We start from the raw sequence: 14,927 nt of genomic DNA, 5'->3' as shown, positions 1-14,927 counted from the left end.
ATGTCACCGCGAATGCGGGTTGCGTATGATTCCACCGCGCCTATATGGCCGGGCATGTCACCGCTAATGCGGGCTGCTATGTTTACGCCGAGCCTAGAGGGCCGGGCATGATCACCACTAGTGGGCGGCATGTGAGGATTACCCGGACGCGAGTAATGATGTGGAGTAAGATGTGACGATGTACATGATGAAGTAGGTGATGATGAATGTGATGATATATGGGATATGACAAAACATATATTATGATGATGTAAAATATGATATATGTAAAAGTATGTTGCTTATATCACTCAAGCAGGTTATATCTTTTCTTATGACTCATGATGCTTCTATGACATTGTTTATTTCATTCCTGCCTTACATACTCAGTACAATGTTCGTACTGACGTCCGTTTTCTTTAGATGCTGGGTTCATGCCCACAGGTAGACAGGGAGGAGATCTTCCTCCGGACTCTTAGAAGCTGTTAGCTGACTGAAAGCACTCCCTTGTTCCGGAGGTGCTCATGATGTATCTTTTGTGTACAGTTGTATATGTAATCCAATAGAGGCTCATAGATACTCAATGTGGGTTATGTGGTTTCACGACATGGATATTGTGTAAATATATCGATATATGTTATTGTATAAAAGAATTATGTTTTGTAATGAAAAGCAATTTCCTTGTAAAATGAGCATGAAACCGATAAATAATTGTTGAATAAGTCTAAGAAGTAATAGTACGAGCGGTGCTCGGTGGTTAGCCCCGGGTACCCACCGCAGCCCCTAGCTGGGTCGTGACAGAAGTTGTATCAGAGCTGTTCGTCCTAGGAAGTGTCTACGAGCCGTGTCTAGTAGAGCCTTGTTTATGGTGTGTTGCTCGCCACATAAATATAAACAAGAGGCTACGGGGAATTTAGTAAAATGACGATCTTTCTTCTCATGAGATCGTGCGATAGAGCCATGTATAAGATTTTATCCTCCCTAATAGTGTGTTGTGATTTCAGAATGCCGCCAAAGGGAACGGCTACAGCCGCCCAGAAAGGCAACAATTCGACAAATAGGCGAGTAGAAAGAGAGCCTCCGACGAATACAGAAGCAGGCGAATCACATAATGAGGCCTTGCCTAATACTTCTTCTACCCCGCCTAATGTGGAAGAGCAAGGAAGAGCTCCAGCTCCAATTCCTCCGCCGGTTGCTTCGGGTCAACAAATGACCGAGGCCATTCAGTTATTGACACAGTTGGTTGCCGCCCAGGCATAGCGGAAAAATGCGGGCCTGAGTGATCAATCAACCAGTACTCGAGCCCGTGACTTCATGACTTTAAAACCTCCGGAGTTCTTTGGGTCAAAGCCGGATGAGGATCCGCAAGGCTTTATCGATGAGATGTTGAGGACTTTAAAGATTATTCATGCTTCCGAGACTGAATCCGTGGAGTTGGCCTCTTATAGACTCCGGGATATGGCAGTCTTATGGTATAATAATTGGGTATTATCAAGAGGAGAGAATGCGCCTCCACCCGTATGGCAGGAATTTGTGGATGCTTTTATTCGTCACTATTTACCACCCGAGATTCGCCGAGCTAGGGCAGATAGATTTCTAAATTTGAAGCAAGGAAGTATGAGCGCCCAGGAGTATAGTATGCAATTTAATTCTTTGGCCAGGTACGCCCCGGCTATGGTGGCTGACATGGGAGATCGTGTTCACAGATTTGTGAGTGGTTTGGGACCACATTTATTCAAAGATTGTTTGACGGCTTCATTGCAAGATGGGATGGACATTTCCTGTATACAAGCCTATGCCCAGAACTTAGAGGGGCGACAACAACCATCGAGGAGTGATCGTGATATGGACAGGAGGCAAAGCAAGACGGCCAGATCTATGAGAGCGAGCAGCGAGTACAGAGGGGCATCGAGGCAGAATTATTCTAGGCAGACAGGCCAGACGGCGACTAGCGCACCTTCCAGATTTCCATATAGAAGATTTGATTGCTCCTTTCGCTCGGGACAGGGTCAGAGCTCGAGGGCTTCAGGTTCCCAATTTGAGGGTGATTATAGTCAAGGGAGACCTCCCAGTTCCACGATGTAGTCGGTGTCGCAAATTACACTCAGGGCCATGTCGCCAGGACGCAGATGCCTGTTATGTTTATGGGCAGACTGGGCATATGATGTGAGATTGTCCCTCACGGTATGGTAGAGGTGGGGTTCAGCCCACAGGATCAGCAGTTGGTTCCTCGTCAGCGCGCCGGTAGAGCAGGCTCCCCAGATGTCAGCTGGCCGAGGTAGAGGCAGAGCGGCAGCATCTACTTCAGGTGCCACTCAGCCCCGCGTATATGCTTTAGCCGGACGACAGGATCTCGAGTCCTCCCCGGATGTAGTTACAGGTATATTGTCTATATTCTCCCGTGATGTGTACGCATTCATAGATCCCGGTTCTATATTCTCTTATATTACTCCATATGTTGCTGGCTGTATTAGGGTGAAACCCGAGTCAATTAAACCTTTTGAGGTACTCACTCCGGTTGGTGATCTCGTAATAGCAAGGCAAGTGTACAAAAATTGTGTCATTGTGATATGTGATCGTCAGACCAAAGCTAATTTGATTGAGCTGAAAATGATAGATTTCGATGTAATCATGGGTATGGATTGGTTGGCCTCGTGTTATGCAAATGTTGATTGCCGCACAAAAGTGGTTTGATTTCAATTCCCGGGAGAGCCCGTACTTGAATGGAAGGGTAACACGGCATCCCCAAAAGGTCGGTTTATTTCCTACCTTAAGGCGAGGAAGATGATAGCGAAAGACTATATTTATCATCTAGTTCGGGTGCATGACACAGAAGCAAAGTCGCCAACATTTCAATCTGTTCCGGTGGTGAATGAATTTTCGGATATATTTCTAGATGAACTCCCAGGTCTTCCCCCAGAAAGAGAAATTGATTTCTCCATTGATGTGTTGCCAGACACCGAGACCATTTCTATTCCTCCTTATCGAATGGCTCCGGCAGAATTGAAAGAGCTAAAGGTACAGCTAAAAGACTTGCTTGACAAGGGGTTTATTAGACCCAGTTCATTGCCGTGGGGAGCACCAGTCTTGTTCGTAAGAAAGAAGGACGGTTCCCTACGAATGTGCATTGATTACAGACAGCTGAACAAGGTGACGATAAAGAACAAATATCCTCTTCCGAGGATTGATGACTTATTTGATCAGCTGCAGGGTGCCAAGTGATTTTAAAAAATCGACTTGAGGTCGGGTTATCATCAAGTAAGAGTTAGTGAAGCGGATATTCCCAAGACTGCTTTCAGGACAAGATATGGCCACTATGAGTTTCGAGTAATGTCATTTGGGTTGAGTAATGCTCCGACCGTGTTTATGAACATGATGAATAATGTGTTCAGGCCACTCTTGGATTTATTTGTAATAGTATTTATTGATGATATTTTGGTATATTCTCGTACTGAATCAGAACATGCAGATCATTTGTGAATTGTTGTTGGCACTCTTTGAGCCCGGGAATTATATGCGAAATTTTCAAAGTGTGAGTTATGGCTGAATTCGGTAACATTTCTGGGCCATGTCATTTTAAATGATGGTATTCGAGTCGATAATCAGAAAATTGAGACTGTAAAGACTTGGCCAAGGCCTACGACACCTACAGAAGTCCGTAGTTTTCTAGGGTTGGCAGGTTATTACAAAAGGTTTGTGGAGGGCTTCTCGTCTATTTCAACCCCATTGACGAAGCTAACCCAGAAGTCAGCAAAATTTTAGTGGAACGATCTTGTGAGCGTGGTTTCCAAGAGTTGAAAGACCGATTGACCTCAACTCCAGTTTTAACACTTCCAGAAGGGCCGGATGGCTATGTTGTGTATTGTGATTCTTCCGGAGTGGGATTAGGATGCGTATTGATGCAGCATGAAAAAGTTATCGCATATTCTTCGAGACAATTACGGAGACATGAAAAGAATTATCCAACTCATGATCTTGAATTGGCTGCAGTGATTCATGCGTTGAAGATGTGGAGACATTATTTGTATGGTGGGCACGTCGATATCTATACAAACCACAAGAGTATCCAACATATTTTCAAGCAGAAGGAGTTGAGAGTTAAACATACTAATGTGGTGATCAAATTAGATTTGGCAAAGGCATATGATAGACTTTCCTGGATTTATTTGACTAAAGTATTAAGACAGTTTGGGTTTGGAGAGGTTCTCATTAATTTAATATGGAGATTGCTTTCAAACAACTAGTATTCAGTATTAATCAATGGTCAAAGTCATGGTTTTTTCAGATCAAGTAGGGGGGTAAAGCAAGGTGATCGACTTTCTCCTACATTGTTCATTATAGCAGCAGAGGTCTTAACAAGGAGTCTGAACAAATTACATGAGAAGCCAAGTTTCATAGGCTATGGAATGCCAAAGTGGAGTCCTCAAATCAATCATTTATCTTATGCTGATGATACAATCTTATTCTGTTCTGGGGATGGATATTCTTTAAAGAAAATGATGAGGAGATTGATGAATTATGAGAAGACTTCAGGACAGCTGGTCAATACTGATAAAAGCTGTTACTATATCCATCACAAGGTTTCTGCCAGAGTTAATAGCAGGATTAAAAGACATACTAAGATGAGAAATGGATCCTTTCCTTTCACATATTTAGGCTTTCTAGTGTTTTATGGAAGAAGGAAACTGATATATTATGAGGATTTGATCAAAAAAGTGATGAAAAGGATTCTGTCTTGGCAAAACAGACTGTTATCTTTTGGAGGTAGATATGTGCTGGTCAATCATGTGTTGCAAACCATGCCAGTATATTTACTGTCAGCCATGAATCCTCCTTCTGTGGTGATAAGACAGCTGCATAAGATTTTTGAAAAATTCTTTTAGATCAACACAGTGGGGGTGAAAAGCAAACATTGGGTGGCGTGGGACAAATTATGTCTACCAAAGGATGAAGGAGGGATTGGTCTTAGATCACTAACTGATATATTTAATGCATTATTTTCTAAGTTGTGGTGGAACTTCAGATGTGGAAGAAGCTTATGAGGTAGCTACATGTTGAACAAATACTGCAAGAAATGGCATCCTACTATGGCAGTAGATAGAGGAGGATCTCACACTTGGAAGAAGATGGTGAATATAAGAGAGGCAGTTGAGCCACAGATCTTTTGGTATCTGAGAAATGGAACTTCAAGTTTCTGGTATGAGAACTGGACAAGACTTGGGGAATTATATTATATCATTCCTGATGCTGCTAGAGAAGAAGAAATAGAGGTTAGATAGTTTGTGAAGAATGGGGAATAGAACATGGAACTGTTAACAGTCACTCTAGATCAGGAATTGGCTCAACATATCAAGGAAAACATCAAAGTACCAGTTGAAGATGAAGATGATGAACCATGTTGGATGTTGGAAACAAATGGCAGATTCTCAGTTAAATCTGCATGGGAGTTTCTTAGACACAGAGAGAGCAAACAAACAAGTTATAAGTTCATGTGGGAGAAAGGTTTGCCAATCAAGATAAGTTTTTTTCATGTGGAGAGTGTGGAAAGGGACAATCTCTACAGATGATATATTGAAAAGGATGATGATCAATATACCATCAAGATGCTGGTGCTGTGAGGAGCATAAGGAGGAAAATGTGGGTCATTTATTTCTAACATATTTCATAGCTATCAAGTTATGGAAGCTCTTTGCTTCTTGTGTAGGTATTCCCACAGATGGAGTTAGTCTACATCAAATGATCATGGCATGGTGGTCTGCTGAGACAAAGCCAAAATTGCAGCCTATGTATAGAGCAATTCCTGCAGTGATCATGTGGTCATTATGGAAGATAAGAAACTCCATTAAACATGGAGGATCAGTTACTTTCTACAGACTGGGACAACAAGTACAACACATACTACATCAACTGACAAGGAAGAGATTCCCATAGCTGCAGAATCTATCTGGTGATTGAGAAAATATGCATCAACACCTTAGTAGATATAAACCAAAAGTTTATTATGCTAAGGTGGTCTGGAGAATGCCACATTCAGGGAGACTAAAATGCAATACAGATGGGGCAAGTAGAGGCAATCCTGGATTCAGTTCATATGTATTCTGCATCAGAGATAATAATGGGGATTTGGTTTATACAGAAGCACAACAAATGGGAATAGCAACAAATATGGAAGCTGAAGCTGAGGCTATAAAGCAGGCACTGAAGTTCTGTAAAGATCACAACATTCAACAGGTGCACCTAGAGACTGACTCACTTGTCATTCTAAACATCTTACAAGATACATGGATCATTCCATGGGAACTGAGAAATCAGATTGAAGAGATCAAACAGGACATTAGAGCAATACAGGTACAGATTAATCATATTTTCAGAGAAGGCAACATGTTGGCAGATTTTCTGGCAAATCATGCTTTGGATCATACAGATATCAAAGTACATGACTTTCTACTCATGCCACCAGAAGGAAAAAGAATTCTCAATATGGACAAATCACAACTGCCTCAACTGAGGATTAGAACAAGGAGGATTCAGCAGCTTGATCATCAACAATGATATTACATGTATGGATCATAATATGGTGTGTGCACAGTTTTGGACTATCATCAAAGCTGACTCAATATGATCACCAAGTGCATACTAGCTTAGGCACACAGGAGAGATATGGAGGACAATCTCTTATGTTTTTAATTTTAGCTAGTTCATATTATAGGCATGATGTAATAGACTATTTTTTACATTATGCATTTTGTTATACCCCGTATTTTTGTACGTTGGATTATTCGTAAGCTAATTGATATAAATTCAAGGACAAGATTATTTTTGTAATATGAGACAAGGACTTTTAACCCCGAATTTTTAATATGGCACGATTTTCTTGTAAAATTCAATTAGTGTAGAAATATTAGTGGCGATTAGGGATTAATTAACCAAGATTAGATTATTAAGTGGGGGTTTATTATTAATTAAGTCAATTAGACCATTAAGTGGCCCCACCAGATTTAGTTATTAAAAAAAACATGGGCATGTTAGTGGGACACGTGCCCTATGGATGGGCTGCCCATAAATAGAATATGTGATGACTAATATTTATGTTCTTCTTCACAAAGAAATTGAATTGAAGCAAAAGTAGGAGCAGCCATGGCTGTTGGCTCACGACCAGCCTTGGCTTGAAGAAAAAAAAATGATGATTAAATTTCCAAGGTGCTTCACACGTTCATGAAGGCAGCGACATAAGGTATTGAATTGAGGAAGAGGAAATAGTGCAATTGGTGCAAGTGGGTGTAGAATCTGCTCTAATTGAATTAAGGTAAGACCTTCCCTTTTTATGGTGTAATTGGATTATATGATGTTTTAATTGAGAGATTAACTCTCATTAAGTGGAATTGGATGCAAAAAAATTATATATGTTAACATTAAGGTTCTGTTTGGACCATGTTGGTGTTGTTCCAATTTAGCAATGGTGGATTAGATTTGATTAATGTTGTCGTTATTGTTGTATGGTAATTGAGGGTAAATTGTTCACGTTTAAGGGCTGGAAAGTTAGTGATAAATATGTATAGGAGCTGCTGTCCATGACAAAATTATACTCTTCTCTGTGTGTTGGTAGTTTTGCGAAGTAGAGGTCGAAAATTATATTTTTGATGTTGTAGTCTTAGTGGACTGTTTCGAACTGTTATTGAAATGATATCGAAGTAATTTTCTTGTACATGGATGGTGGTTGACATTGTTGTGGTGTTGCTGTTAATGTGGTTCGTGAATTTGGAAGAAAACAAGTGCATAAGGTGTCGTATACGAAGCGTATAATGATCTGCTTATTGTATAATCTTAGATGTTAATGACGTGAGTTGAAAAAGAATTAAGAGGGGTTATTTGGTTGCTAATGTTGTTGTTGGTATTGATGTGCTAATTGGAATTCCGGGTTAGGCAAGAAATATAGAGGAAATGCTGCCCGATTTCCGTCAAGTTCTTAACTAATCAAAATTCTAATTAGGAAGTATGAACTAAGAAATGATTCCTATAAATGATTGTTTGTAGATTTATAAGCTTGAAAGTTGTAGTTTACTAACAATAGTGTTACTTCCATAGTAAATAGGCTAAAGAGGCAACAAAGCAACCTTGGTTACGGTTAATCTACGACAGGTATGTAAAGCTAACCCTTCTTTCTTTTTAGCATGATCCATATGAAACAAACAGACGACAAATGTATAACTCCAAAGAAGTCCCTATTTTTCGAGCCACTAGGATGGCTAATGTTCTTGATTTCTAGAGGCTATTTCATTGTGTCTTGATACGTGTCTATGATTCGAGAAGTTCTATTATAATATAATCCATAGTGACATTCGAAGGGTACTTGATATGACTGTTGTCTTGATTATCAAATGATGGTTCATTTTGGATTATTCTATCGAGTCTCAGATGTGACTTAGTTTGCATATGGTTGCTCACTACTCTGCTCGTGCATGTCTCAATATATCTTTCACCGAGTCCCGGGCCGGGTATGTTTTCGTGCACAGTTTCACTACATTGTTCACCGAGTCCCTCACTAGAGGGCCGGGTACGGTATATATATATGATGGTATGATGATGTGATGATATGATGATGATGATATGATGATGTGATTATGGCGTCAAGGATGGCATGTGATTACTTTATTCACCGAGTCCCTTAATGGGCCGGGTATGATATATGATATTGATATGCATGATTTACATTTCATAAGGAAGGTGTATTGGTATTTTGAATGTCATACTTGTCTCCTGTGATCTCTATTTCAATCATGATCCTCTTTATTGTATTTCATGCTTTATATACTCAGTACATATCTCGTACTGACCCCCTTTCTCCGGGGGGCTGCGTTTCATGCTCGCAGGTACAGATACTCGATTTGGTGATCCTCCAGCTTAGGATTTCCACTCAGCTATCTTGGAGAGCTCCATTGTTCCGAAGCCTAGAATTTTGGTACAGATCTTTTGATGTATATATATGTTTATCCAGGGGTACGGCAGGGCCCTGTCCCATCATATTTCACTATCGATACTCTTAGAGGTTTGTAGACATATGTATGGGTTGTGTATACGTTTTGTTCAGTTGTGTCTATACGATGTGCTGTGGATATGTTCGTCTGTAGTGGCAGCCTTGTCGGCTTGCGTATCATATTATGTTTTGATCAGTTGTGACTCCTCAGGAGACAGGTTATCTGGATATATACGTATGATGATGTTATGAACCTTTGGGGTTCTTTTGCAAGTTTCCATATTGTTCTTAGATTCAGTTTGACTATATCTAACAAGTATGTATACGAGTGTCTAGCTCGGACACTAGTCATGGCCCATGGGGTTGGGTCGTGACAAAAGTGGTATCAGAGCAGTTCATCCTCGGAGTGTCTACAGACCGTGTCTAGTAGAGTCTTGTTTATCGGTGTGTTGTGCACCATATCTATAAACAGAGGGCTACAGGACATTTAGGATGTTTCCTTTCCTTCATATCTTAGTATCGTGCGATAGAGCCAAGAGATAGGAAATGATACCCCTTATATACTGACCTTTGATTTCAGCAGGAGAGTGTTGTCGACAAGAGAAGGTAAATAATGCTACTGGGAGTTACAGAGGCTAATATTTCATTGAGGTTACGTTATCAGAAATTGTATGTACAGAATGGCGACTGGTCATCATCAAGGTTAGTAATTGTAAATATAGTAAGAAAATGGATTGAATGTATATATATATATATATATATATATATATATATTGATGATAAGTTCAGTTATAAGGTGCGCACAGAAGAAACTGAAGAAATCAGTAACGGTGAGGAGAATATATGTCAGATACGGTATGAATGTTCCAGGTATGACTGAAACCTGCAGTTAAAGATTAAAAGGGAAAATAAACAGAAAAGTGTAACAGGTATAGTTTGAGTTGGATATACAAGGTAAGTTCATCAATTTCATACGGTTGTTGATATTGGGAGACCTGTGTGGCTATCATAGCATATATATATATATATATATATATATATATATATATATGTTGGCCCTGTGAGGCATTGTTGGTATTTCCTGCGTGCAGGTTTTGAGATAGTAAGAAATACAGAGGAAACTCTGCCAAAATTTTCCTACAAATAAAAAGGGAATGAGATATAAGTTCGTAATATGTCTTGAAAGGTCATCTCAACAGTAATGATAGATAGGATTTGACAAAGCTGCAAGTCTGACTTCGAGAAATAAGTTAACCGTTGAATTGATGGTAATAGTAATTATGAGGTTGATGTCAATATGGTAAAAAGGAAATGCTAGGACAATTTGGAAGGGCTTGTGATAATAGGAGATGATTTAGAAAAGGTTGGCAAATTTTAATAGAGTGTTATATTGAGGTATCAACTGAATTGACAAGCAGGGGTAAATTACGACGAGTTTATAGTTAGAAGAAGTAATAGTATGATTGAGACAAGAGTACAGAGGAAGAAGAATTGTGACGAATATGAATGTGTTGATAAAATAACTTGCGAGGTATTAAGGATAAGATTGTCCAGGAAGGGTAAAAGGTTAAATACGCTTACTCCACAGAGTGTAATTAAACCATAGTAAGAATCGTGAATAAGGTTAAGAAGTGTTACACTATAGGATTGATTACGAACGGGATATAATGCGAATATAATAAGGATTGTTATGAAAATGAGTAAAAGCCTAGTGAGGAAGTGGCTAAAAGATATGACGTGATCTATGTGACTAGAGTATAAGGGAAAGTGTGAAACGGAAAAGTGAGCTATAGAATGAATAAGAAAGACTTATAAAGTTCTGTAGGGAAAGTTCTGAATAAAGATTATGTGGTAATAGAAATGATAGCGAGCACAAGAAAAGAAGGAGTTAATTGAAAGAAGGAAATAAGAAGAAAAGTGAGATGACAGTGCAGTAATAGGTTATGACATGTATAGCCGAGAACATGAGTAATATAAGTGACGGAATTGTGAAAGACCAAACTATAGAAAGATGAGCAACGAAGCAGAATGAGTGCTAGAAAATGACTGGTATGATAAGAACAAATAGGGATGAACAAAATGCGTTCAGAAAAAGAGAAAGGGATTATGCGGGAGTAGTGTTTTCCGAAGGATACAGAGGTGGCATGAGATTCCTCGTGCACAGAATAAAAGATGGACATGGATTGGAGAAGTGGAAAGGAATACTAAAGGAAGTACCCAAGATAGACGTAATTAATTGAGTACGAGGATAAAATAAAAGGGAAATATATAGCTATGAACTTAAAGGTGTAGTACGACGACTAGGTGATAAGATAAGACCAGTATGAAGACGAACTTGATATGATTTTGAGTAAGTTAGAAGTCAGTGTTGGGTACACAACAAGGGTAAAAGAGCATAAGTCATAAAGGAATACTGCGTGTATATGACTTCACCTCGGAAATAGTGAAATCATTAAAGGACTAGGGCTGTAGGTCTGAGGAACAAATACTGTATTGTAAATTTATTAAAGGAAACAGATGATATAGGTTGGGATAAAGATAATATTACAAGAGAACTTTGGACACTTATCATCGGAATATAAGTGCTACCTAATTGATAATTTGGAACGACTATACGTACTAATTAATTACTAATTGGAGTAAGTGGAATGTGGCCTGGGATGAGTTGTTACATGGGTTGCATTACTGTAGTATCGATGGTTAGATAAAATTTTGTACTAGATATAGAAAGGTTCTCGTCGCTTCATGATTTTGTTAAGGTTTCGTACCCGGGTAATCAAAGTTATAAATTATAAAAGAAAAGACATGGATATTGTACAGTATACCAAGCGAATTGGGAAAAGGATCATATGAATTTGAGATTGGAAATGAGGACATGGAGCAGAATATAAACAGATAATGGTATAAGTACACCCTTAAGGGGGGAAGCGGGTGAGAGAAATGCAAGTGTAAGATGGAAACAATTGACACTGCAATATATTTGATATGGATACTTAAACTTCAAGTGAGATCCCTCGCCGAAACAAGTTAGTAAGATCTGAAAGCCAACAATAAATGGATAGAAGTTAGGATAGTATTTGAGACAGTCCTGAGAATTATTTGTAAAAATCTTGAATGATATGACATTAAAAAGTGGGTGCTTATAAAAAGAAAGAGTACGATAAGAAAATGGTAACGAGTAACTTAAGAGATGTTATAAGGGATAGCAATGCTATACTAGATTAGAGGCTAAGATTTAGCAATAGAGTTGTGCGCTAATGATATTGTGACTTATAAGTAGAAAAGGAGAAGGGACAGAAAATCTCCCATAGTAGGATATGAGAAAATCAAAGGGTGAATAGAGGAAGGGAAAGGAGTATGACAAGATAGGCAACGAGTGGGTTTTAGTACAAATTAGATAAGTAAAGCATAAAGAACCAGGAAAAGGAAAGACTATCACTAAGATTGAATATACTTTATACAAGTTGTACAATAATAGTTATGCAACCTACGAATATTTGTATGCTAATAATGAGGCCAAGTGAGTACTTGATAAGAAGAGTAAGGATCCAATAATAACAATGCGGTTGTGATATTTTGGATACGTTAAGGAAAGGTGAAAGGTGGTTTGAGCCAAATTACCGAGATAGAATTAGTACTGAGGGAAAATAGGATGTGGCCATAGTTGAGCCCCGATACCGATTGAAAGATACAAGAGGAGGAGAATGCAAAGTAAAGCATAAAGACTAGTGAAACGACACTAAGGTATTTGAGCATTTACGCATATTCTGATGCGTGATAGGAGAACTAAGAGCAATTTCTGAGTAAAGAGGCAATAGAAGAGTTTGAATAAAAAATAAAGAAACGACACGAGATAATATGCCTAAAGTGTTACAAGTTGGATTAAGGGAAATTGTGAAATGGTTTAAGTGAGACGAACAGAGCAAGCTGGTTACTAGATGACAGTGAATTTACGTGTCAAATCAAAAATTCTTTCAGAATTATACCAGTTAATAATAGACAGGTCACAGAGCCGCTATGTAAAGTTATAATATGAGGGAACTCCAGCGCTACTTGTTAGCCAACTCTAAAGGTCGAGATAAGGGCAAAAAGGGTATAGTGACAGTGAAAGTCGAGAAGTGATACATGATGCCGAAGATTCCAGAAGATGGGCTGTAACAGCGGAGCACTGTAAGGTTATTGAAGTAAAATAATGTTACACCAAGGGAAATTTCATTTTACTCATAGAATTTGCGAAGGTTCTACAAATTTCCAGAGGCATGAAATACTCCACGAATTGTAAAGTCTAATGAATCGACGGGGGATTTTTGCGCGTCATAACATCTTATTTAAAGATTAAGAGGTAAGGTGAAGTGAGCGATACATCTTAAGGGAGTAACTATAGAAGAAGGAAGAGTCGAGTTAGGACTAAGTACACTAGGGAGAGAGTAAGATTTCAACGGAAGACCTCGCAATACAACTGTCAACCAACTGCGAAATAAAGAAGAGAGTAAAGACAACGATGTGGAATTATCCTCTCTAGAGGCAAGAGCAAGAAGACATATTACGGGAATGGTTACCTAGAGAGCTGGAATGCGTTACAATAAAGTGAAAGGATTCAACCAATGAAAAGGACATGTGCAAAGCATCATAATTCAATAAAAGGACATTTAAGAAAGTATTGGGAGCGCAGGACCAGTTTAACATTCGAGGACGAATGTTCTAAAGGGGGGAAGGATGTTATACCCCGTATTTTTGTACGTTAGATTATTCGTAAGCTAATCGACATAAATTCAAGGACAAGATTATTTTTGAAATATGAGACAAGGACTTTTAACCCCGAATTTTTAATATGGCACGATTTTCTTGTAAAATTCAATTAGTGTAGAAATATTAGTGGAGATTAAGGATTAATTAACCATGATTAGATTATTAAGTGGGGATTTATTATTAATTAAATCAATTAGACCATTAAGTGGGCCCCACCAGATTTAGTTATTAAAAAAAAACATGGGCAAGTTAGAGGGACATGTGCCCTATGGATAGGCTGCCCATAAATAGAATATGTGATGACTAATATTTATGTTCTTCTTCACAAAGAAATTCAATTGAAGCAAAAGTAGGAGCAGCCATGGCTGTTAGCTCACGGCCAGCCTTGGCTTGAACAAAAAAAATTATTGATTAAATTTCCAAGGTGCTTCACACGTTCATGAAGGCAGCGACATAAGGTATTGCATTGAGGAAGAGGAAATAGTGCAATTGGTGGAAGTGGGTGTAGAATCTGCTCTAATTGAATTAAGGTAAGACCTTCCCTTTTTATGGTGTAATTGGATTAGATGATGTTGTAATTGAGAGATTAACTCTAATTTAGTGGAATTCGATGCAAAAATATTATATACGTTAATATTAAGGTTCTGTTTGGACCGTGTTGGTGTTGTTCCAATTTAGCAATGGTGGATTAAATTTGATTAATGTTGTCGTTATTGTTATATGGTAATTGAGGGTAAATTGTTCACGTTGAAGGGCTGGAAAGTTAGTGATAAATATGTATAGGTGTTGCTGTCCATGACAAAATTATACTCTTCTCCGTGTGTTGGTAGTTTTGCGAAGTAAAGGTCGAAAATTATATTTTTGATGTTGTAGTCTTAGTGGACTGTTTCGAACTGTTATTGAAATGATATCGAAGTAATTTTCTTGTACATGGATGGTGGTTGACGTTGTTGTGGTGTTGCTATTAATGTGGTTCGTGAATTTGGAAGAAAACAAGTGCATAAGGTGTCGTATACGAAGCGTATAATGATCTGCTTATTGTATAATCTTAGATGTTAATGACGTGAGTTGAAAAAGAATTAAGAGGGGTTATTTGGTTGCTAATGTTGTTGTTGGTATTGCTGTACTAATCGGAGATTAATAGGAAGTTCGGGTTAGGCAAGATATATAGAGGAAATGCTGCCCGATTTCCGTCAAGTTCTTAACTAATCAAAATCCTAATTAG

This window comes from Lycium barbarum, chromosome 10 (assembly GCF_019175385.1).
Source record: "Lycium barbarum isolate Lr01 chromosome 10, ASM1917538v2, whole genome shotgun sequence".
Classification (NCBI taxonomy): Eukaryota; Viridiplantae; Streptophyta; class Magnoliopsida; order Solanales; family Solanaceae; genus Lycium; species Lycium barbarum.
Note: the sequence above shows the minus strand (reverse complement) of the source record.